At 36.5% G+C, this 26373-nt stretch overlaps 1 protein-coding gene across 1 annotated transcript in view; it reads left to right on the forward strand.

The window, feature by feature from the left end:
- The first annotated feature begins 3119 nt into the window (after window positions 1–3119).
- B3GALT5 (beta-1,3-galactosyltransferase 5) overlaps window positions 3120–26373 on the forward strand; it is a 55772-nt gene continuing 32518 nt past the window's right edge. The window contains exon 1 of the mRNA XM_069074791.1: window positions 3120–3286. The gene's annotated coding sequence lies outside the window, so the exon portion shown is untranslated. The remainder of the gene's footprint in view (window positions 3287–26373) is intronic.

Genomic DNA, 26373 nt, shown 5'->3' on the forward strand with positions numbered 1-26373 from the left:
GGAAATGGATTTATCGGATATTCCATGAAAACATTTTTCCTCAATCAACTGCTTCCCTTCTTATGTTAGTTGAGTTTTATTTTATTAATTTAATTAATTAATTTATCTATTGACTTATTATTTAAAACTAATTATTATTAGTTCATATAGACATTTAGTAATAAGACCTTTAATTATTAAGAAATAATTATTAAATAAAAGTAAATTATTTAATTATTGATACATTCTCAAATATTTATTTTATTAATGCAAAAAGTTCTTTTTCTTCTCCTCATTCTTTTCTTTTTCCTCCTCCTCTTCTTCCTACTTCTTCTCTTTCTCCTTCTGTTCTCCCAATGTTAACTCACACTAGCAGTCTGGATCCCCAGAGCACAGCTGCTACTTCTCCCTTTATGGGTCCAGAGGGTACCTCTGCGGAATTGGGGATGTCTTAGCTCATGAGACAACTAGTGTCCTTCTTTCAATGATTTTTTTTCCAGCCAGACAGGCTTTTTAGTTGGGGATATTTATTAAGGTGGCATGGTGAGAACAGTTGGTGTAAAACATTTCTCCCTGAGGTCTGTGACATGCTTTTCCACTAGAACATACAGAGTCCAGGGGAAGTGCAATCAGGCCTAGAGTGTATATGGCAAAGGGGATAATGCATAGATCCTGGAAGCACTTTTGCTGGAGTTCTCAGGATGTCCCCCTTCGTTATGGTATAGCTTTTATTCTGGGATCCTTTAGAGTCTTAAAAATGCTTTTCCTTATTATGACTCATTTGTCATAGCTGCTGTCCCATCAATGTTGATTGGGTGCCAATGAGTCTAATTCCTCTGACTTTCTGGAGGTTACAAGTTCCTTCTCTGATCAAAAACAGGGGAGGAGGCAGAGGCATTGGAATATTACTGAATTTCTTCAGCCAATACCAAAATATCTCTTGTGGAAATACATTTCATTTTATTCCATGGATTTCAAGGACTTCTTACACCTAGTCCAGTGCCCTTGATTAACTGACTTTTTGTTTTCACTTGGTTAAAGTATTAAAGCTAGAGTATTGTGTTTTTTACTTTTACTGCTGTGGGGTTATTGATCAATTAAATGGAGATGTGTCTAGGCCTCATTCACACCTAGTTTGGATCTCCAATTATTGAGGTAGGCATATAGGATACCCTTTTTATATTTGTTTTAATTTAGTTTTTAATTTTAAAAATCTACCATAAGGAACGTTTTCTTACATGAGGTAGAACAGAAAAAGAGGATTACATGTGACAATTAAAATCTATTGCATATAGCTTGATTTTTTAAAAAAGTGTATAATAAACTCAACACGTTACTTTCAAAACTGTCCTCCTTGTCTGTGCTTCCTTTTGAACTTCCTTTGGTTTTTATAAGCACTTTAAAGAGTGTAATAGGAAGAGCACTGAATTGGGACTCTGGAGAGCCTTCACATCTGAGTCACTCGCTAACTGGGACTATGGATGAATGAATCACTTAAGCTCTTTCAGCCTGAGTTCTGGAGAAGGAGGGGTTTTGAGTAAATGATGTTTTAAATTTTCTTACATGTCTAACAATATAATAAACACAAATCACTTTGTACATACATTGGAAGAAGGGTAGGAACTGGATATGTGATTCCTAGTTTCATTGATGTAGAGGACTCCAGATAAGGAAACTTATTTTAAAAATTCCAGTTAATTATCTTTCTAGAACTTTTACAGCCTTAGAGAGTTGCCTAGACTCAGAGGTTCCCAAACTTAAACCCCTTAAAAAAAATTTACTCAGTGCCTACCTGGAAATCTACTTTCTTCAGTCCTTTAATGTTTTTTTTTTTTAAAAATTTGCATTATTTCAAAATTAAAAAAAGATACATCTTAAATTTAATAACTTATTGTAAATTTGTGGTTTTTTTCTGGCATTGAAAGTTTGATGATGCAATGCATCATGTGACCATAGTGTATCATATTGTAAACAAGTCATTACACACACATATTCCTGCCAATACATGCCGGACTTCCCCAAAATGCACAACATGCTTGCCTGTCAATACTTGCTTGTTAAGACCTGTCAGGGGATTTGAGTACTGATAGGTTATAACTTGCATTTTATGAGTTTATTTAGAAAATAATATAATCACTACGACTTTAACTTTGTTACACAACAGATGAAACATATAGGAAAGTTTTTTCAAAATTTTCTTATTTTCTTATGCTTCCAACGCCCCATTATTTTATTCAACTCCCCCCAATTACACTCTACTGGGTTCCAGTGCAGCCCTCTCCCCCAGGTTCCCTTCCCCCAGAGGTAAAGTGACTTGCTTAAGGTCACCCAGACAATTGGGTAGTACTTAAAGCCAGGCTTTCCAAGTTCTGATGCTACTGATGTTTTCTATCCAATAGTCCATGCTTTCTTTCCTGTTCCTAGGCATGGATATAAAATAACACTTGGAGATATGAACAGGGTAATTAATAAATACATACTTTTTAAAATGGAACAAAGTATGGGAGAAGGTCACACAGAAGATAGTTCTTTTGGACATCTTAAAAGCAGGTAGCTACTATTTCTGTGATGTTTTAAGTATGCCCTTAGGTGAAGACAGTGAGATTTCTGGAGGGACTTTTCAGCTAGCCTTTTAGCCCCCAATTTTATTATTTGGCCCATTTATTTGTCTGCAAGTTTTATAGGAGAAAAATGGACTAATTTTCTACAAATGAAAACTCTGGTAGCATGAAGATGCTGCAATAAGTAATTTCAAAGTTAACTTTGGAACCATCCGTAAGGGAGAAAGTGCAGCAATACAAACCTGAAAACACACCTAAGGGGCATGAGAAGGTTCCATTTGTTTAAATGGCTAGACAGTTCTTTCTGTAGGACTATACCCTTTATAAAACTTGAACAATTGGAGACAGTTCCTGGCTCTTCCTCTCTTTCACATTGCAGTGGTCTTGCTAATTCTAGAAGAGGAGGATAGTCAGTACAGTGGACATAGGTATATTTGGGGATATAACAGGGACTGGGGACGCCCACGCGAGGACACGAGCATTCATTTCCTCCGGTCTTAGCTATCAGTTTTCCTTTGCTGCATCACAGTCCTTTGCCCCTCCTCCCCACTCTCAAAAGCCGAGGGAAAGGAAAGGGTGTGGGGGTGGGGGGGAGTAGAAGGAGAGTGGTGGTGTGGTTCGTGGTGGGGATCACCAAAAGGAAGAAGTTCCGAAAATTTCTCTTGTGATGCAGATCTGAGCTGCCGGCAGATGCTTTCCCCCTAACCAACCAGACCCCAAAGGCAAAGGGGTTGCAGAAGTGTAAGGTAAGGGTTCCATGGCAATTGCAGTTAATTCTGTGAAAAGTTGCGCAGAGGAGTTGTGAAGGCTGTTCAATTCCGGGAAAGGTTACTAGTTTAGAACGCAGACTCCCTTCTATCAGAGTAGAAGCAAATTTAATTGAGAATTCCTTTAAATCTCCAAGTATTTTTTGCTTGTATAATGACTGCCCCTTTTAATAGATGTATGTATGACTTGAGAATTTTGTGCTGTTGGTTACATTTAAATTCTCTTCTTCCCAGTCCTGCTCCTCCCCTCCCCCACCTAAATGGAGTCAATATTTAAAACATTAAAACTTATGTAGACCAATATATATATATATAATATTTATAAAGAACAAAGCCCCTATTTCTTCACCATACACAAACAACCACGGACAATTGTGCCACCCAGTGACAAATAATGCAATCATAAGACTAAACAGTTAACTGATTGAAACATCACATAACTGAAGGAAAAAAATTTAAATCTTTAAAAAATTCAGTCACTAATCAGCATTCGAAGCTCTTTGCTGAAGGTATGTGGGAATTGTATATGGAGAGTGACAACTTATAATTATTAGAAAGATGCCTTTTCATCAAGAAATATCTTCAGGAGTTATGATTTTAGATAGAGGCATAGAATGGAATGTCTTTAGGTCTTTTTTGAAATGTGAGTAGCCTGGAGATTTTATAACCAATACTGACAGTATTTGCATCAGTAAAATTATTTATAAAATAAAGGTTGCCAAAATTTGTGCTTGTAGTAGCTTTATTTTCATCTTGCTTCTTTTTTTTTTTTAATCTTTATCTTGTTTATATTCATGACTATGCTTCTGGAAACATTCTACAAATATTAGACCACCACGTCAAACATTTCCAACAAATTAAAATTTATGGAATAAAAAGGTCAGGTAACTTTATATACGATATTTATCTTTCTCATTGACCATTTCTCGTTTTTGTTCAATGAAACTCAGAGGGGATAGAATTTAGTTAAGATATAGATCTGGAGAGGTATCATATTCCTAAGAGAGGGTATCTTGCTCAGTATATCATAGAAAAGTGGAACAGAGAGAGGGACACATAATTTCTTTGGGTGATATCTCATGAAGAAATGACTGTTGTTCAAATTAAGCTATGATAAATTGTTTATTTAAATTAAATGATATATTGTGATATTTTTAAAATGTCATTACTACATATTATTTTGAGGAAAACACATGTAAAATACACTTAGTTTCAGAGATACCCCAGGATGATCATTTTAAATGATGAACGTGGATGCATGTATATGTGATTATATCCCTTCCTCCATTAGCCTTCTCTACTTTCTTGCTTTAAAAATTTGTTTGCCTTGAGAAAATTTTCCCAAATGATATTTATAAGCATTTGATATTTTTGTATATTCACAAGATTGGACCTTTCAAGTTGATGCCACTCTATCTCCAGAAAAGCGCACTAGAAAATAAAAAATGTAAATATTTTGTAATCTATGACCTCTAAATAGTGATTTAATACAAAAGCATTACAAAGATTCTTGAGGTCTTGCCTCTTCTTTTTGAAAAAGGATTTCTTTGCTTGCATTTCCATTGAACAGAGATGATATTTAATGTGAGATTTCAGGATGTCCTAATAATTTCAGATTTTACAACTGTAGTGTGGGAAGAAGACCTGTACTTTGAAAGATCACTTTAATTTTTTGAAAGATCATTTTTGCAGCTAATTGGAGGTTGTACTGGAGGATGGAAAACATTGAGGCAAGAAAACCAACCAGAAGGCTAGTGCAATATCCTAATTGTGTGTGTGTGTGTGTGTGTGTGTGTGTGTGTGTGTGTGTGTGTATAATATTGTAAAGATAGAGATGCTAAGATTTGGCAACATATTGAATATGTGGAGTGAGGAGTCAAGGATGATAGAGATTGCAAATCCGGTTGACTGGGAATATGATGGTGCCCTATATGGCAATAGGGAAGTTGTGAAGAAAGGATTTCTGTAGAAAGATAATTAGTCTCATTTTGGACATGTTGAGTTTGAGATGCCTATAGGCCATTCAGTTTGAAAAGCCCAATATTTAATACTGGAGGTCATGAGAGATGTTAGGGCTGGAGATATGTACAAAAAGAGATATATACATATACCTATACATGCATACATACATATATGGACATACATATATACACATGAATATATACATACATTTGTATCTCCAGTCCTAATCTCTCTCACGACCTCGTCCTGAAAATTGGATTTTTTAAATTTAATTGGACTTGTATGTGTATATATATATATATGTATTTGTATGTATCTGTGAATTTAATTATATCTCTAACCCTAACCTCTCTCATGATCTCCAGTCTTGAATATTGGACTTTTAAAACTCAATGTCCTGTAGGCATCTCAAACTCACCATGTATAAGTAAAGGGAAATTATCCTAGTAGAATAACTGAACCTGGGGATGGAGCATGGTTTAGTGAATAAAGTCCTGGAGTGATAGTTGGGAATTACTTGGCTTAAATCCTGCCTAAGATGCTTATTATCTGTGTAACCCTGAGCAAGTTCCTTTGTCCCTCTGTGCCTTGATTCCCTCATTTACAAGATGAGGATAATACCACCTGTTTCATAGTATTTTAAAGATCAAATGAGTTACAGATGTAAAGCACTTGGTAGCCTTTAACATACTATGTAAAAGATTATTATTATTATGGGGCTTGATATATTCATTATGGTATCATTGACATGCAGGAGCATTTCAAGGATTTTACCATCTAGATAGGTAATCTGTCTTCCATTTGGACTCTGCAATAGATTGCCATGAGAGTGGCAGACACATTTGGTGAAAATATATATTTTTGTTGAATCATTTTTCAGTCATGTCCAACTCTTTGTGATCCCATTTGGGGTTTTCTTGGTAAAGATACTGGAGTGGTTTGCAATTTCCTTATCCAGATTGTTTTACAGATGAGGGAACTGAGGCCAGCAGGTTTAAGTTACTTGCCCAGGATCACACAGCTAATAAGTATCTGAGGCCAGATTTGAATTCAGGAAAATGAGTCTTCTTTGACTCCAAGGTTGGCCCTCTATCCACTGCACCACCTAGCTGCCTGGAAAAAGTACTTTATACACACACACATGCATGCATGCACAAGAACACACACATGTACACATGTATATGAATATACACATGTACACATACATGTACCCACTATATACTGTCTTATTCTCATCTCGATATTAATAATTAGAAAATCATTAAACAATGACATCTTTGCTTATGTAGCTTCCAAGGAATCATATATTTAAAAAGAATGTATGCATGGATGAAAAGTTTTTAGGAAGAGAACCTTGAAGGTAGAATTTTGCTCTACTGAATCAAATTTTAAAAAATATATACAATAAACAGTAGGCACAGTAGGGCTGCATTCTCTTTACCTTTCACTGAATTGTGTGATAGTAAAAATGTAGTCTGCTGTAGAATATTATTTGCAAGTTTCCCTGTTCTCTTCTCATTCATTCAAGAAGACCTTAATATGTGTATTGATTAGACTCGTAAAGATTTTGTACACACAAACAAGGAGGCAGATGGGTTTATAATTCTTGATTCCCCTTTTGATTCTTTTTGCAATCACTTTATATTCTTCCCTCCTTCAGAGACCTTGGCAAATAACCTTGTAATTTTTTTTTAATCCAGCAGCTCTCATCTTTACTGTAGTGTCATTTCTACTTCCTTATGCAGTACATCAAAGTCTGCAATTTTAGTCTACATGTGGTGGCTCCATGTATTGAGTGAGAAAATTCTGGGAAGATGGTGGAGTAGGTCAGAAATTTCCATATGTGTGTGTGTATGCATGTATGCTGTTGCTTCCTGAGAACCGTCCAGTGGCTATGACCTTCAGTTTTACCTTCTGGCCTAGAACCCACAAGAACTCAGCTCTCCTCTAAGTGCCTAAAGCCAGTAGCGTCCCCACCCCACTGAGTATGTGCTGGCTCCTTCTCTCACAGTACTGCATCGTGGCAGCCCAACTGGGTCTGGCATCCTTTGTTAGCAGGGGCTCCCTCAATCTTCCCCTACTCAGACTTCCATTTCCTACACTGTCCAGGAGGTGAAAATTTCTGTGATTGAGGTCAAGGCTACCTGAGGTGTTTACACTTTTCTCAGGCTGAACCTCATCCTGGGATTTTTCTTTGGATCTTCTGTTTGTCCCAGGAGGACCACTGTTTTGCCCCAACTCTTGTTTATTTTTGTCCCTCTATGTTCACGCTGAGGTATTGTTTTTGTCTTATTTGTGGAGGAAATCTGGAGAGCTTGGAATTTTCTGACCTACTCTTCCATCTTCCCAGAATCCTCCTCCTTTATGATTTTAAAATACTTTTTAAGAAGTTCTTTTTTGGAGTTACATTTTGAGTTCCAAACTGTTTCCCTCCCAATCACACACTAGATAAGTCCAATATTTGACACATATATGTGAAACCTTACAGTACAGACTTCTGTATATCAGTTCTTTCTCTGGAGGTGGACAGAATCTTTCTTGACAGGTCCTTTGTTGCTTTGAATATTCATATTACTCAAAATAGCTTAGTCATTCACAGTTACTAATCAAACAATATTGCTGTTGCCGTATACAGTTTTCTCCTGGTTCTGCATGTTTTACTCATTCTTGCAACTCTTTTCATATTTTTAAAAAATCAACCTGCTCATCATTTCTCATAGTATAGTAGTATTCCATCACAATCATACACCACAACTTATTCAGCTATTCCTCAATTGATGGGCATCCCCTAAATTTCCAATTCTTTGCCACCACTAAAAGATCTCCTATAAGTATTTTAGAACAGACAGCTTTTCCTCTTTACCTGATCACCTTGTGAAATAGACCTAATAGTAAAATTTATGGGTCAAAGGATATACACAGTTTTATAACTCTATAGGCATAATTCTAGATTGTTTTTCAAAATCATTTCAAAATTCACAGTTCCACCAACAGTGTTTGTGTCTCAATTTTTTCACATTCCCTCCAGCATTTCTTATTTTCCTCTTCTATCATTTTAGCCAATCTGATAGGTGTGAGATGATATCTCAAAGTTGTTTTAAATTACATTTCTCTAATCAATAATGATATAGAGGATATTTTTCATATCACTACAAATAGTGTTGATTCCTTCTTCCAAAAACTGCCATTTCCTATTCTTTGACCATTTATCAATTGGAGAATGACTCATTTTCTTATAAATTTGACAAAGTTCTCTATAAATTTGACATATGAGGCCTTTACCTGAGAAATTGTAATTTCTAATCTTGGCTACATTAATACAAATTATAAAATACAAATATACAAATACATTATATAAATGTATAATACAAATTTATACAAATTTTACACAAATCTATTCATGCAAAACCTTTTTACTTTAGTGTAATCTAAATTATCTGATTTACATCACACAACAGTTTCTGTCTCTTGTTTATTCACAGATTCTTCTATCCATAAATCTGATTCAAACCATCTCATTTTACAGATGAGGAAACTGAAGTCCCAAGAAATCACATTAGGTAGCAAGCAAGAGCTGAGAAATCATCCGAAAACCTTGCTCTAAATGCAAATTCAACCCCTCTTCCCCAACCAAACTATGTCCTAATGATTAGGTTTAATGTATTCTCTCATAAAGCCCTATGTAAACTTTTCCCTCCTCTACCACTACTCGCTATTTTATTGGATCATATTGTTCATACTCTTCCACCATCTTCATCTGTGAGATTTTATAAAGAAATTTGTATTATAAATTTAGCTACCTCATCTCTCACTTTTCCAAGGAGATGAAATGTTTGCTAGCTAGGGAAATTGCTAGACTCTTTGGTCTCAAGGTTCTGGCCAATGATTTAAGGCTAGGAGGAAGAAGCTAGGTGATATACTAGATGGGGCACTAGACCTCAAGTCAAGAGGACCTGAGTTACAATCCAGTCTCAGATACTTAAAAAGCTGTGTGACCTTGGACAAGTCACTTGTCTTCTGTTTGTCTCAGTTTTCTCAACTGTAAAATGGTGCTAATAATACCACCTAACTCCCAGGGTTGGTGTGAAGATAAAATAAGATAGTATCGTTAAGCATTTAGCACAGTGCCTGGCACATAATAGGAATTGTATACGTGATAGCTATTACTGTTATTATTATTGCTATGTCAGTTAAACATCCTTAGGAAATGATGATAGTTTCCTTCTGTGACTATTTTCTTTCCATTGTCCACATATTTTTTGCATCAGTAGCTTGTCTGAATGGCTTGGGCTGTACTTTAGTTGCCATTAATATCTTCTTGACTTTATTTTTCCATTTGCATTTTTCTTCTTATTTGGTATTGATTTTGATCTTTCCTCTACCAAGTAAATCATCTGACTCCATATGAATATTGGAAATGACTCCCATGTGAGCAGTCATTTTTTGTCTATCAAGATACAGTAAAGTTTTTTGTGGTCTTATTTAATGCTTGCCGTGTGAGCACTCATTGTGTATAAGCTTTTGGCTTCTTTCATTTCTTAATTCTGAAGCATATTTTCTTTTTTATTTCATTTTTCAAATGCTTTATTAACTTCTGATTTACATCATTCATTTCCACCAGATTTTGAGTTACACATTTCTCCCCGTATTTCCTCTACCCACTGCCCCAAAATAGCAGTCCCACAGTATGTCCCCTCCTCCAATCTGCTCTCTCCCATATCTTCTGTCATAACCCCTTTGACTTTTCCAGTAGGGAATGGTGGATCTCTATGCCCCAGTGCCTGTATATCTTATTTCCCAATTACATATAAAATATTATTATTAATAGTATATATATATATATATATTTAAACATTTGATTTTAAAACTTTGAATTCCAGATTCTTTTCCTTCCTCCCTTGTCACCCACCCTTACTGGAAAGATAAGCAGTTCAGTATAGATTGTACATGTGTAGCTTATGCAAAACATTAACATTGTTGATATGTTGTAAAAGACTGACTATATTTCCTTCCCTCCTATCCCACCTCCAACTAGCTCTATTCTCTACTTTGATAATGTCCCTTTTCAAAAGTGAGTGCTTCCAACTTCCTCCCCCCAAGCTTGTCCTCCACTCCATAGTCCCCCCTCTCATCCCCTTCCCCTCTACTCTCCTGTAGGGTGAGATACCCTATTTAGTGTGTATTTCATTCCCTCCCCAAGCCAAATTAAATGAGAATAAGGTTGACCCATTCCCTTTTGCCTTCCTATTCTTCCCCTCCACTGTAACCATTTTCCCTTGCCTCTTCTTCTATATGAGATAGTTTACCCCATTCTGTCTCTCTCCATCTCCTCTCATTATATTTCTCTCTCACCTCTTAATTTCATCTTTTAAGTATCATCCCTTCCTATGAAATTTGTCCTGTGCCCTCTATCTATGCCTACCTATAAACACACACACACACACATATATATACACACACATTCACATATGTATTCATAAGCCCGTACACCCTCTGATATAGACATATATATTCCCTTCAACTATTTTCATACTGAGAAAAGTTTCATCAGTTACAATTATCGTTTTTTCATGTAGGAATGTTAATAGTTCCACTTTGATAAGTTCCTTATGGTTTCTTTTCCCTGTTTACCTTCTCATGCTTCCCTTGCTTCATGTATCTGAATGTCAAATTTTCCATTTAGCTCTGGTTTTTTCATCAAGAATGATTGAAAGTCCTCTATTCCACTGAATGACCACATTTTCTCCTGAAACATGATACTCATTTTTGCTGGGTAGGTGATTCTTGGTTTTAATCCCAGCTCCTTTGCCCTCTGGAATATCATATTCCAAGCCCTTAGATCCCTCAGTGTAGAAGCTGCCAGATCCTGGGTTATCCTGATTGTGTTTCCACAATATTCAAATTGTTTCTTACTGGTTGCTTGTAATATTCTCTCCTTGATCTGGGAATTCTGGAACCTGGCTGTAATATTCCTAGGAGTTTTCTTTTTGGAATCTTCTTCAGGAGGTGATCGGTGGATTCTTTCAAGGTCTATTTTGCCCTCTGGTTCTAAAACATCAGGGCAGTTTTCCTTGAGAATTTCTTGGAGGATGATTTCTAGGTTCTTCCTTTGATCATGGTGAAGCATATTTTTTAACATACTTTTCTCTGTCCTTCCTATGAACAACTTTCAGTTAAAGAAATTGAATGTTAAAGTATTATATAGATTTAACTTGGAAGGTCTTATTGAGTTCTTTTTAAAATTTGTTTATCTTCTGCAATGTATGTTGGTATTGGAGACTTCCCAGGTAGTCAGTCTGGCATCAGTCCTTCATCCAGGCACCAGCTTATGGCTCCTTCATTCCTGATACTTCTCAGAGAGCATTGCATCAACTTTGGTTTGTAGTTGCTTTTCTGTGTCCCCTGTCTTTACGTCAGGACCTTCTTCAGTCCTCCAGGTGCCTTAAAAGATTAGATCTTTCCTTAATTGCCAGCTTTTGACTGTTGTCCAGATTCCTTCAGATCATAACTTCACTTGCCATTTTCTGCTCTGAGGTGGTCCTACTGGAACTTACAGGACTCAACATTTCCCCCTGCTTTGAGGATGGAGTTGGAGGGAGGGTCTTGAATCATCTGATCACCTGCTTCCTTTAAAGGACTTCTCACTAGCCTCTGATACTCTCAAAGCCTAAAGATATTAGTCTTTAGAGTCCCCAGAACTTTCCAGGGGAGGTATAGGCATATGTTACCAGTGATGGATTCTATAGGCTCATTCAGTCTTGTTGTACTTTTCCCTTGGCTCACAAATGTGTTGTTCTCAATAAATTATCTTGGATGTATTTTTTTTCCCTACAGTTTTCACCTATATTCCCAATACTTCAAGAAAGACTCCCAGGGATTTTCCTTTCATTTTCTTCTTCAGTATAATGCATAAAAAAGCCTCAAAATAGTCAGTGTGGCACAGACCTTATATAGTCCCAAACTTAGAAAACATTGGATCAGAGATCCCAGTGATTTCCTTAATACAAAGTTGTGCAAACTCAATAAAGGACATGTTACAGTACTTATCAGAGGTCATAGTTTGTTTAGAATGTAAACAGTGCCATACAAATAGAGAAATCTAAAAATAAAAAAATGAAAATTAGAATAAGACAAAATTAGAAAAAAGGAGAAAAAATGTAGGAAGGGAAATTTGAGCTTCCCTTCTCAGAGAAACTCTAATTTCAATTTTTATAATATAGTAACTTTAAAAAGTTAATGTGATATTCTACTATATCCAGGAAGTCATAGCCATAACCAGACCTTTCAGGTTAAAGAAAATGAAATATAAGCAGCCATAAAAAAAGAGTTCATGCAACATGGATACAAATTCAACATCACACAATATTTGGCAGCTATTACTTTAAAGGAAAGGAGAGCCTTTAGTATAATTTCTCAATAGCTAAAAGGCAGTCTTACAACAGAATAAATTGCCCAGCTAAAAAGAGTATAATCCTACCAATGGAAAATGGACCTTTAATGAAAGAGGACTTCAAAGCATTACTCATGAAAATACTAAACCTGGGTAGAATATTGGAAATGTAAACAGGATCCAAGGGAAAGTTAGAAAGGTAAATACATTTGAACAATTGGGAGAAATTTTCTGATGAGGAAGCATTTACATTATAGCAAGGAGAGAAGAAAAAAAAACTTTTTTTCCCCTGTTTTTTCGAGAGGGGAAGGCAGGACAATTGGGGTTAAGTGACTTGCCCAAGGTCACATGGCTAGTAAGTGTTAAGTGTCTGAGGTCACAATTTAACTCAGGTCCTCCTGACTCCAGGGCCAGTGCTCTATTCACTGTGCCACCTAGCCACCCCTGTTTTGATAATCTTAAATGAACAAAGAAAAGAAACCAGAAAATAATATACGAGGGAAGAAAGGGAATGTAGAATTCAGTATATCAGATAACTAGGAAGTATGAAATAGTCTGTAAAAATACGGAGAAAAGATTGAGGTAAGCAGATATCAAATGAAATCCATTTTCATATGCAATAGACAAAGGAGGGTTGAACACACACCAACAACAAAGCATATAATATAGAAAAAACATTAAAAATTAACGGGGAGGAACAGACAGGAGGCATTGATAGAGAATGTAGAATAAAGGGAGATTAATGATAAGTAAAACAAAATCTAATTTTGGAAGGGAAATTAAAAGGAAAGAAATAAATTATAAAAATCATTGGGTTATGGGAGAGTTTGGGAAGGGAAAAGCTGCAGTAGAGTGGAAGCAGATTACTTGCTAGTATTGAATACACTGTCTCTCACTACCTCTATCTTTTTTTTTTCTTTGTAAATTAGGGCAGGGGAAAAGGAAAGGAGAATTGTAAGAGAATAGGATGGAGAGAAAGAAACAATTAACAATCACAACCACAGATTACCTATACTTTGAAAGAGAGCAGCAGTATGGATTAGAAAGTAAAATTCAACCAAACATATGGTGTTTATGGAAAGCACACTTGAAACAAAGAGATTCCCAGAGTTAAAATAAATGACTGGTGAAGAATGCTTCAGGCAAACTAAAACAGGCAGCAGTAATAATCATGATCTTAGATAAAACAACAATAATGTAGACTTGGTTAGAAGAGAGAAGCATCAAAATTACATTATGTGTAAAGGCACCATATATAAAAAATTAATATCAATATAGAATACATACATTTGCATGTAATGACCTAGCATCTAAATACTTAAAATTTAATCAGTTTACAGACAGAAATAGAAAGTAAAACTATAATTGTTGGGAGCCTCAGTTTAACCTATTTCAGGCTTATACAAATCTAACAAGAAGTAATGAGAAAGAAGTTAAGGATCTAAGTTGAACTTTAGAAAAATTAGGAATGATAGACTTGGAGTGATTACTGAATGTGAAATGAAAGGAATATACATGCTTCTCAGCTCTGCATGAAACCTAAGTATTATGGCCTAAAGATCTCTCAAAAAAAAAAGAGCATATGTACATGTTCTTTACTAACAACAGTACAGTAAGAATTGTATTCAACCAAGGGTCTTTGAAGAAAGGATTAAAATTAATTAAAAAAAATTCTTTTTGGAGGGGGGAAGACAGGGCATTTGGGATTAAGTGACTTGCCCAAGGTCACATAGCTAATAAGTGTTAAGTGTCTGAGGTCGGATTTGAGCTCAGGTCCTCCTGCCTCCTGGGCCAGTGCTCTATTCACTGAACCACTTAGTGGCCCCTAAAATTAATTGAATAGTAAGAAATCTAATTCTAAATAACTTATAGGTCATAGAACAAATCATATAAATAAATATCATTAAAGAAAATGAGAACATTAAGACATCATACCAAAACAAGAGAGAAATTACATAGCAATTAATTTGACATGTGACTATAAAAACTAGAAAAGCAATATTAAAAAAATTAATTTAATTTATTTTTTGTCATATTTTAATTTCCAAACTCTGTCCCTCTCCTTTCCCCCCCTGACCTAGAGAAGGTCACCATTTGACATGAATATCTATCTATCTATCTATCTATCTATCTATCTATCTATCTATCTATCTATCTATCTATCTATCTATCTGTCTGTCTGTCTTGCTGTCTATCCAAATAGAGATATATAGATACACATACATATATATGCATATATAAACCATACTAAGAATATTTCTATTTATCAGTTCTTTCTCTAGAGATAGCATCTTCCTTCATAGGTCCTTCCTTCATAAATCATTAATTGATTTGAATATTTATAATACTCTCAATATCTTAGTTCATAGTAGTTCTTTGGACGATCTTTTATTTTTGTTCTGGGTGTATGCCTCATTTTAAAATGTTTTTTTTTTCTTTTGTAAACAACATATTATTCGATTCTGGTTTTTAATCCATTTTACTGTTTCTATTTTATGTGTGAGTTTATTCCATTCACATTCCAAGTTATACTTACTAGTTGTGTATTTTCCTCTGTCCTATTTTTCCTTACTGATTATCCTTCTCTCCTCTTTTCACCCTATCCCTCCTCAGACATCTAATTAACTTCTGACCACTGCCTCTTTAATTTGCACCCCTTCTAAGTGTCCCTCTCTTATCCTATTCCCTCACATTCCTGTTTCTCTGTTAAGAAGGCTTTTATACTATTCTAGATGTTTTTTATTTCCTCTTTACCTCTTTACAATTCTATGAGTTCTATACATTTCTAGCACTACCAGCCCTCCACACCATCCTGCTACTATTATAAATAGTTCTTCCATTCACGCCTCTTTTGTATGAAATAATTACTCTGTTTTATTTCTTCTAACCCATTTACCTTTTAGAATAATCTCATCATACCCAACTCAACCTTAATCCTTCTATTATATATATGCTCTTTCAGACTACCCTAGTAATAATAACATTCTTAAGAGTTACAGATGTTTTCCCATGAGAAGTAAACAGTTTGACTTTATTAAAGTCCTTATAAATAGGTCTTTCAAGTTTACCTTCTTATGCTTCTCCTGTTTCTTGTAGGCCAAATCTTCGGTTTGGTTCTGGTCTTTTTTTCACAAATACCTGAAAATCCTTTTGTGCATCACAAATCCATTTTTTTCTCTTACTGGATTATATCCAGCTTTGCTGGGTAAGTCTTTCTTGGTTGAAAACCCAACTCATTTGCTCTTCAGAAAGTCATGTTCCATTCCCTTCAGTCTTTTAATGCAGAAGCTGCCAAATCTTGTGTTAGCCTGACTGTAACTCCACTGTGTTTAATTTGCGTCTTTCTAGGTGCTTGTAGTATTTTCTTCTTGACCTGGGAGTTTTGAAACTTAGCTATAATGTATCTGTGAGTTTCGTCTTGAGATCTCTTTCAGGTGGTGATCAGTGGATTTTTTTCTACTTCTACTTGTAATGCCAAGCAAAGGCAACTTCCCAAGGTTCAAAATACCAGCATAGGTGCTCTCCATTTTATTCAGTGAAAAATTAAGAACAGAGAAAATAAAAATATAGCATCATTCAAAATACAGCATTTGCCAAGTGTAATTCAATCAAGTACTATCCCACCCCCTGGACATTACATTCATTTAATCAATCACAAAGTCCCTCTTCTAAGTACTACTCCACCCTTAGACTTTACATTCATTTAGTCAACCACAAAGCCCCTCTTCTCAAATGGAGATTAGTTTCCAATCATAAGTAAAGTACATTCATTTGTTCAATCACAGAGCACAAAAAAGTCAAAAGTTCCCCACCCTTGGATCACAATTGAATCTACCCCAGAGTTACAACAAGCGTAAGCACAGCATCTAATACCCAAAGAGAGGTCTTTTCTTCATCTTGACCCTAGGCAAGTTCTCAGCAATCTTTGTTCCTGGGGAGACAAAGCTTAGCAAGGCCACAAGATACATTACCAGTGTCTTCATTAATTCATTCTCTGTCTGTAGAACAGTCTCAGGAGCTCTGAACCAACAGCAAGGTTCCAAGGCCTCTGCAACAACAGCACTGTCCTTCACCAGTGGACAGAATTCACTCTCTGTCTGCAGAACAGTCTCAGCAGCTCTGAACCAACAGCAAGGTTCCAAGAATTCTGCAACAACAGCACTGTCTTTCACCAGTGAACAAATCTGGCAAAACAACATCAAACAGACAGACAAAGTACCAGCATAACAGCCATGTCTCCTCAGTCCTTGGCAGCTCTCAAAGTCCTGGGCAATTCAAACTGGCCCTCAGCAATCCTCTCAGTCTCTCTCTGCCTCCAAAATGCTGCTTCCAAAAAGTTCTTCTGCCTCTCTCTTTTCTTGTGTCTCTCTAAATTTACATCACCAGCTCCTCCCAGTTCAGCCCTCTCTTTTCACGTCAACAAGTCCATCCCACAAGTGGGATTCACAAGCTCTGGGTTTTAACACAATCAAACCAAAAACCAAGCCAATACAGGGTGATCTTTAAATTTCATTACTATTACACTACTTTACTCTCTAGTTCCAAAACTTCAAGACAATTTTCCTTAATAGACACTTAAAGTATAGTGTCTAGACTCTTCTTTTAATTGTAACTTTCAGGTAGGCCAAGAATTCTTATACTGTCTCTCCCTCAATCTGTTTTCTAGGTTGATTGTTTTTGTAATGAGAATTTCAAATTCTCTTCTCATTCTTTTGATTTTGTTTTTATTATTTCTTGGTGTCTTATGAAGTCATCAGCTTCCCTTTGCCCAATTCTAATTTTTAAAGTGTTATTTTCTTCTGTAAGTTTTTGGATCCCTCTTTCCAGTTGGCTGACTTCCTTTTCATAATTTTCTTGAGTTTTTAGCATTACTCTTTTTTTTCTATTTTTTCTCAGCCTCTCTTTGATTTTTTTAAAGTTCCCTGTAAGCTCTTCCAAGAAGTCTTTTTATGCTTGGGACCATGTTAAATATTTTTTTTTTCGAAGTAGAAGTAGCTATTTTGACTTCGCTGTCTTCTTCTGAGTTTGATCTTCTCTATCACCCTGGTAGTTATCTATGGTCAGGTTTTTTTTTTCTCTTTGGCTTACTCATTTTTCAGTGTCTTATTTCTTGGCTGGTAACTTTATGGAGTGGAGTTGAGCTCTAGTCCTGAGGTGTGGGGGTTAATATCTCAAGCTTTAGGTTTTTCATGCTCTTGTTTTCTGAGCTTTGTCTGGGGATCTGACTTTAGAGATTTCTTGCTGCTCCTGAGCCTCGACGAGGGTCTCCAGAAACACTGTCACCACAAAGCACTCTGGTCCCTTCAGTGCCTGTAAGGTTCAGCTCACTCCTCTGCCTTGGAATCAAAAACAGGGATGCAGCAATCCTGAGACTGATCACAGCCCTGATGTGCAGGGCCCTCAACCCCCTGCAAACACACTCACCAGAGTGTATTTACTTCTCTTGGCCCACAGCCACAGTCTGGGACTGCATCTGGTCATCGTGCCTGGGCAGTCTTCTTCTGAACAACTGTCCCTTCCTGTCCATGGAGTGAAAGTTTTTCAAGCTGAGGCTGCTTCTAGCACAGTGGCCTCTACTGCTTGTTTATTGATTTGGTGGTGTCTGCCTGGAGGTATCTGTACTTTAATCAGGCCAGACTACTACCTGGATGAGGTCAGGTCTTTCTTAATGTCCTCCCAAGTTATTTTAGACTGAACACTTGCCTTACCCTGACTTTCAATTATTTTCTTTACTCTAAAGTTAATTTTGAGGCATTATTTTAAATTACACTTGTGGGAATTTGCGGGATCCAGGTAATTTTATGCCTTATTTGGCCATCTTCCTAGAATCCTCATCAAAAAGCAACATTTCAACAATACCAGCTAGACATCAAATCTGATAATTTGAAACTGAAGAAATGAACAAAATTTAAGGCAAGACCAACACTGAATTGATCAAGTAAAGAAGGAACTGATGGAGAAAGACACAAAATGATTGTTATTGTTATGAGTCATTCAGTTGTGCCCAATTCCTTATGACACTGGAACACCGCACACTGGGCCCTTTGTCTTCCCGTCTCTTGAAGTCTGCTCAAGCTCATATTTATTGCTTCTATGGTACTATCTAGCCATCTTATCATCCATCATCCCCTTCTCCTTTTGTCTTCAATCTTTCCCAGCATCAGGGTCTTTTCCAAATTAGTCCTGTCTTCCATTATGTGGCTAAATTATTTAAGCTTCAACTTCAACATTTGACATTCCAGTGAAGTTCTGACTGATTTGATATCCTAGAGATGTCCAAGAGACTCTCAAAAGTCTTCTCCAGCACCACAGTTCAAAAGTATTAATTCTGTGGTGTTCAGCTGGCTTTATAGTCCAACTCTGACAGCCATACAGTGCTGCTGGAAAAACCATAGCTTTGACTATATGGACCCTTGTTAGCTAGATGATCTCTCTCTTTTTTAGTATGCTGTCCAGATTTGCCAGGCTTTCCTTCCAAGAAGCAAGCATCTTTTAATTTCATAGCTGCAGTCTCCATCTGCAGTGATTATTGAGCCCAAGAACATAAAATCTGATGCCGCTTCATTTTCCTCTCTCTCTCTCTCTCTCTCTCTCTCTCTCTCTCTCTCTCTGTCAGGAAGAGAGAGATTGTGACAATCTTGTTTTTTTTTAATGTTAAGCTTCAAGCCAACTTTTATACTCTCCTCTTTTACCCTCATCAAGAGGCTTCTTAATTCTTCTTCACTTTCTGCTATCAGAGTGGTATCATCTGCATATATGAGATTGTTGATATTTCTCCCAGAAACCTTAATTCTGACTCTTTGATTCATTCAGCCTGAATTTTCACTTGATGTACTTTACATGTTAAATAAATAACATGAAAATATACAGCTTTGTTATACTCCTTTTCCAACTTTAGAGTGACAGGTAATTTAATTTAAAATAGAGAGGAAAAAATTAGTATCAAAAAAGAATTCTCAAGAAATAAGATGAAATAAAGGAAATCATCGGAAATTTTATATTTTCTAATTTTATTTAAAGGAAAGAATAACTTTTTTGAAAGTCATAAATACTTGCAAAAAGTTTTAACGTATCCAATTTAATGGAACAATAAATCAATAGAATGAGTATAGTAAGGCATAAATGAACATCTCTAAAAATTTCCAGAAGAGACAGCTTTAGAATAAATTCTATCAAACATTAAAAAATAATTTCAATATTATATGATCTGCAAAGGAGGCAAATAAGGGATTCTACCAAATTCCTTTTATGAGCGAAATATGATCTTTACTTAGATATTTGGAAGACACAAAGCAGAAAAAAGAAAATATAAATCAATATCCTTAGTGATTAAAATATAAATATAAATCAATATCTCGGGGGCGGAGCCAAGATGTCGGAGTAGAAGCAGGACCTCCCCACAGCTCCAGCTTCCACCTTCCCTAATCCATATAAAAAGGGGACTCTAAACAAACTTTGTAGCTGCAGAACCCACAAAATGACACAGAGAAGATAACCTCCCGCTGAGGACAGCCCCGCAGGCCGGCAGGAATCGGCCAGCACAGCGCTCTGGGAGCTGAGCACAGCGCTCTGGGAGCCGAGCCCAGCCTCATACCATGGCTTTAGCCCCAGGGCGGGCCTGAACAGCCACCAGGTGGAGGGACTCCAGATCAGCTGTGGCTCTTTCCAGATTTATCAACACATAGATGCGAAGGACAAAGTGAGAGGTCAATGCAGTCTGGACTTTGGGACCAGTAAGTGGGAGTGCATGGCTTTTGCCCCCGGGGCAAGAAGCCACTGAGACACAGCACAGCCAGCCAGCGCCAAGTGGCAGCTTTAGCTCCTGGCCTGCAGAGTGTAGGGGGACCAAGCACCAGTCTGAGGGGTAATCGCTCTTGCTTTAACCTGCTTGGATCTGGATTGTAGTCTAGGGTGGAGGTCCTGGGGTGTATATCCAGCTTGCCAGAGCGAGTGGAGGCTTCAGAGAGGGCACCCATCTAATACCTCTGGCAACTGAGAAAACCCCAGCGTTTGGGATGAAAGCTCCCCTATTTGGTGGCAGAGTCCTACTGTGGCAAAAAGCCCAGGGGTCAAGTGACTGAGAGGCGACATGACCAGGAAAAGGAAACAAAGCAGACAGAAGATTCCAACATTAGACTCCTCTTTTGGGGACAAAAAGAAGCAAAGCATGGAACAGGAGGAAGACAGTGAAGTCAGAACTCCTGCACCAAAAGCTTTGAAGGAAAATACGAGCTGGTTACAGGCCATAGAGGACCTTAAGAAGCAGATAATAGAAGAGGAGGAAAAATTGGGAAGAGAAAGGAGAACGATGCAAGAAAGTTAGGAAATGAGAGCCAACAGCCTGACTGAGGAAAATAACACTAAAAAACAGGCTGACTCAAATGGCAAAAGAGACTCAAAAAGGCAATGAGGAGAAGAATGCCTTAAAAAGCCGAATTTGCTGGATGGAAAAAGAATCTCAAAAGCTCAATGAGGAGAATCATTGCTTCAGAATTAGATTGGAGGAAATGGAAGCTAATGACTTTATGAGAAATCAAGATGCTGTTAAACAGATCCAAACAAATGAAAGAATAGAAGGCAATGTGAAATATCTCATGGGAAAAACCACTGACCTGGAAAATAGATCCAGGAGAGATAATTTAAAAATTATTGGACTACCTGAAAGCCATGATGAAAGTAAGAACCTATAAATCATCCTCCAGGAAGTTCTCAAAGAAAACTGCCCTGATGTTTTAGAACCAGAGGGCAAAAGAGAGGTTGAAAGAATCCACCGATCACCTCCTGAAAAAGATCCCCAAAACAAAACTCCTAGGACTATTGTAGCCAGGTTCCAGAATTCCCAGATTAAGGAGAGAATATTACAAGCAGCCAGGAATAAACAATTTGAATATTGTGGAAACACAATCAGGATAACCCAGAATCTGGCAGCTTCTACACTGAGGGATCAAAGGGCTTGGAATATGATATTCCGGAGGTTAAAGGAGCTGGGATTAAAACAAAGAGTCACCTACACAGCAAAACTGAGTATCATGTTTCAGGGGAAAATATGGTCATTCAGTGGAATAGAGGACTTTCAAGCATTCTTGCTGAAAAAACCAGAGTTGAATAGAAAATTTGACATTCAGATACAAGAAGGAAGAGATGCATGAGAAGGTAAACAGAGAAAAGTAATCTTAAGGAACTTATCAAAGTGGAACTATTAACATTCCTACATGGAAAAACAATAATTGTAACTGATGAAACTTTTCTCAGTAGTTGAAGGGAATATATATATATATATATATATATATATATGTATGTATATATATATATGTCTATATGTCTATACATGAGGGTATATGGGAACACGAATACATATATGAATGTGTGTATATATACTTATGGGTATACATAGATAGAGGGCAGAGGACCAATATAACAAGAAGAGATGATTCTCAAAAGGTGAAATTAAGAGGTGAGAGAGGAATATAATGAGAGGAGATGGGGAGAGACAGAATGGGGTAAACTATCTCATACAGAAGAGGCAAGGGAAAATGGTTACAATGGAGGGGAAGAATAGGAAGGCAAAAGGGAATGGGTCAACCTTATTCCCATTGAACTTGGCTCAGGGAGGGAATGAAATACACACTAAATAGGGTATCTCACCCTCTAGGAGAGTAGGGGGGAAGGGGATGAGAGGGGGGATGATGGAAGGGAGGGCAGGCTGGGGGGGAGGGATGTTGGAAGTACTACTTTTCAAAAGGGACGGGATCAAAGTAGAGAATAGAACAAGTGGGAGGTGGTATAGGAGGGAGGGAAATATAGTCAGTCTTTTACAATATATCTACTATGTTATTGTTTTGCATTAGCCACACATGTACCTCCTATACTGAGCTGCTTATCTTCCCAGTAAGGGTGGGAGACAAGGGAGGAAGGGAGTGGATCTGTAATTCAAAGTTTTAAAATCAAATATGCAAATATATATATATATATATATATATATACACACTATTATTAATTCTATTTTACATGTAATTGGGAAATAAGATATACAGGCACTGGGGCATAGAGATCCACTGGAAAAGTCTAAAGGGGTATGGGAGAAAATATGGGAGAGAGCAGATTGGAGGAGGGGATATCCTGTGGGACTGCTATTTTGGGGTGTTGGGTAGGGAACAAATGGGGAGAAAATTTGGAACTCAAAATCTGGCAGAAATAAATGTATTGAAATGTTAAAAAATTCAATATCTCTAGTGATGCAAAAGCATTAAATAAAATACTACCACAACAGGTATGATAACATATTTTAAAAATGATGATTTAGTTGATTTGTATTAGTTATTCAAGGTTGGTTCAGTATGAGAAAAATGATAAACATAAATCCATATTAATAACATAAACAAAGTCACATGATATTTTCAAGGGATGCTGACAAACTTTTGTTAAAATATAACACTGTTGTTTATAAATAGTATTTATCTAAAACCAAGAATGTAATGGAGAAATCCTAAAGCAATTCCAGTAAGAATAAAGATAAAGGAAGATATCTGTTACTGCTATAGTTATTTGATATCATTGATAACTATAGCAATGAGTCCAGAAAAATAATTGATGGAAACTGACTACAGGCGAAGGGAAAGCAAAAATATTGTTTTTTGCAGATGACGTGATGACCTATTTAAAGAACCCTATAGATTCTACTAAAATTAGTTGAAGCAATAACTTCTAGGATAGCAGGATATGAAATAAATCTGTGTAAACAAGCAGCCTTTATGTGCATTAACAAAACCTAGCAGGCATAAATAAAAAAAAATACATTCAACATAACTTGTATATAAAATACTGGAAATTTTACCTACCAAGACTCAAACGTGAACTATATGAATACACCTATGAAATACTATTTACACAAATATATCCCTAAGCAATTGGAGAAATATTAATTGTTTATAGTCAGGCCATGCCAATATAATAAAAATTAGAATACTATTTAAATTAATTGACTTATTCATGCCATAGCAATCAGACTACCAAAGGATTATTTTATAGAACTAGAAAAAATAATAAAAGGATTAATGTGGAAGAACAAAAGGTCAAGAATCTGAAGTGAAATAATAAAAAAGTGCAAAGGAAGGTGGCCTAGCAGTACCAGAACTCAAACTATACTGTAAAGTAGTAATAAAAGTTTTTATTTGTTATTGGTTAAAAAGTAGAAAGGTCAATCAATGGAGCCAACATAAAGAAATGACTAGAGGAGCCTAATGTTCAAATATAACAATAATCCATAATACCATAATTACTGTGGGAAGGGCTCACTAAGTGATAAAAATTCTTAGAATAACTAAAAAATAGTTTTGCAAAAATCTGTTTTAGACCAATATTTGACACCTTATACCAAGTGAAGTTGCAAATGGCTCTAGTTCAAAGTTGTGTTGTAAGTAATTTAGAGGAGCAGGGAAGCAAATACATTTTGCAGTTTTGGATTGGGAAAATGAATGAATGAATAAGTAGAGATAATTTTAACCTATGTAGAAATAGATTTTTATGGACAATTTGATAATACAAAATTAATGACTTTTTATATGAATAAAATCAATGCAATTAATAGAAGGAAACCATTTAAATGGGAAAAAAAACCATTTTCTTTGATAAGGGTCTGTTTCCAAGATATATAATGAATTGATTTAACATAAGACCCATTCCCCAATTGGTAAATGGCCAAAAATAATTTTCAAAAGAAGAAATATCAGCTATCAACAACTTAGGAAAAAAAATCTCTAACAGAGAAACTCAAAGTAACTGTGGGGTTCCATCTTATGATGGAAGATTGATAAAGATGATGTAAATAAAAAATGACAGTTGGGAGGTCTTCAGGAAAGTGGATATAAATGCAATGTTGAAAGCAGTATAATTCAGTTCTCCATGTTCCCCCTCCCCAAACCTTTACTCCACAAAGACCTAGAAAAATACCAGATCCAGTCCTGATTGGTAAACACAAGGAAAAATCACAGTGAGTCAATTTTCTAGATTTTGGTCATCATAGAGCAGATAACTGTGAACACTAGGGTGAAGGGTCTAATCAGGAGGGCACTATATGTAGCCATCTAGTGCAGAGATTGAGCTAGGACTGTGTAAAAAGAGTAAGAATTGGTTTCAGATCCAGCACAGATAGTCCTGATTCTGTTCAGGAAGGAGAACAGGTGTCAAATGACAGGTTCTTTACTTATATCCTAGGCCCAAATGAAAGCTCTATTGCAGACTCAGGAAGGGACTTGGCATGTCAGGGCTCCTTAATGATCACCTCCCCTCAAAAGAAGGCTAGGCATGTCAGACCAGGATGAAGACAAGTTATGGACAGAAGGCTGTGTCCATCTTTGTGCCTCTGACATAGAAGCATTAATAAAATACCCAGCCCAGTCTGAAATCTGCAACCAAATAACTAGGGCAGGGAAATCCAAGGGAAAGTCTACAGTTTTATTCCTCTTAACCTGCAGTTGACAGGGGTCCAGCAGTAGTCTACTAGAGACTTAACTCAGGAGGAAAACATTGTTGTGTTGTCTGGACCCAGGCCTGGGTCAGCAGCTTGAAAAGCTTAGCCCAGGAAGGTAGCAATTAATCTTCACTTGGATCAGACAACTTTGGCTTCATTGAAAGCTTTCCCCATTCTCAGACCAATCCCTGAAATCCTTGAATAACACAGCCCTCAATATCCAGAGAAAGCAGGAGCAGTACTCCAGGGAACAGAGAGAAGGACCAAAGAAAGCTCATGCATTCCAGAGCAAACAGAGTCTGTTCCTAAATTAGAATCCCAGTTTGGGAAGTAAGACGAGAAGAATGAGTAAACAGCAACAAAAATCCTGGTATAAAGGCTGCTATTGTGACAGGGATACCAAAACACAAATAAAAAAAAAAGAAGGAAATGACTCTGAAATATCTATAAGCAAAGCCTCAAAGAAAAATACAACTTGAACATAATTTCAATCAGAATTCCTTAAAAAAGTGTTTAAAAAAAGAGATAAAAATGACTTGATAAATGTGGCACAGTGACTAAGAGGACTATACTTGGAGTCATAAAAAGCAGAGTTCAAATCTAGCCTCAGAGGCTTACTAGCTGTGTGACCCTATGAAAGTCACTTAATCTCTTAGCTTCAATTTCCGTATCACAAAAGAAGGATAGTAATAATAGTGTAGACTTCACAGGGCTATTGTGAAGATCAAATACGATAACATGTATAGTGCTTTGCAAGCCTTAAAGTGGTTTATAAATGCTAGCTATTATTATCATTGATGTTTTTGTTATCATTGTTATGAAAGGGCTAGAGGAAAAAAATGGAAAAAAAATTACATCTATGGCAAAAAGACTTAGAAGGGGAATTAATAACTTGGAACAAGATATATAAAACCTTAACCAAGGAACTGATTCTGAGAAAACTAGACTGGACTAAATTAAAATTAATGACTTTTAGACAAGTAATACTAAAACAAAGTAAAAAAATGAAAAAAAAACCCAGAAGAAAATGTATGGTAATTCCTTTAGAAACAACTGACTTGGAAAACATATCAAAGAAAGATAATTTGAGAATAATTGATTTACCTGGAAGCTATGATGGGGGGTAGAGGGGAGAAGGGAGGAAAAGGGAGAAGGTGAGAGGGAGAGGGAAAAGAAGAGGCATGGGGAGAGAGAGAAGGAGAGAAAGAGAGAGAGAGAGAGAGAGAGAGAGAGAGAGAGAGAGAG

This window comes from Petaurus breviceps, unplaced genomic scaffold, assembly GCF_028583685.1.
Source record: "Petaurus breviceps papuanus isolate PSGF00001 unplaced genomic scaffold, PetGlider_PUasm1.0 90897, whole genome shotgun sequence".
Taxonomy (NCBI): Eukaryota; Metazoa; Chordata; class Mammalia; order Diprotodontia; family Petauridae; genus Petaurus; species Petaurus breviceps.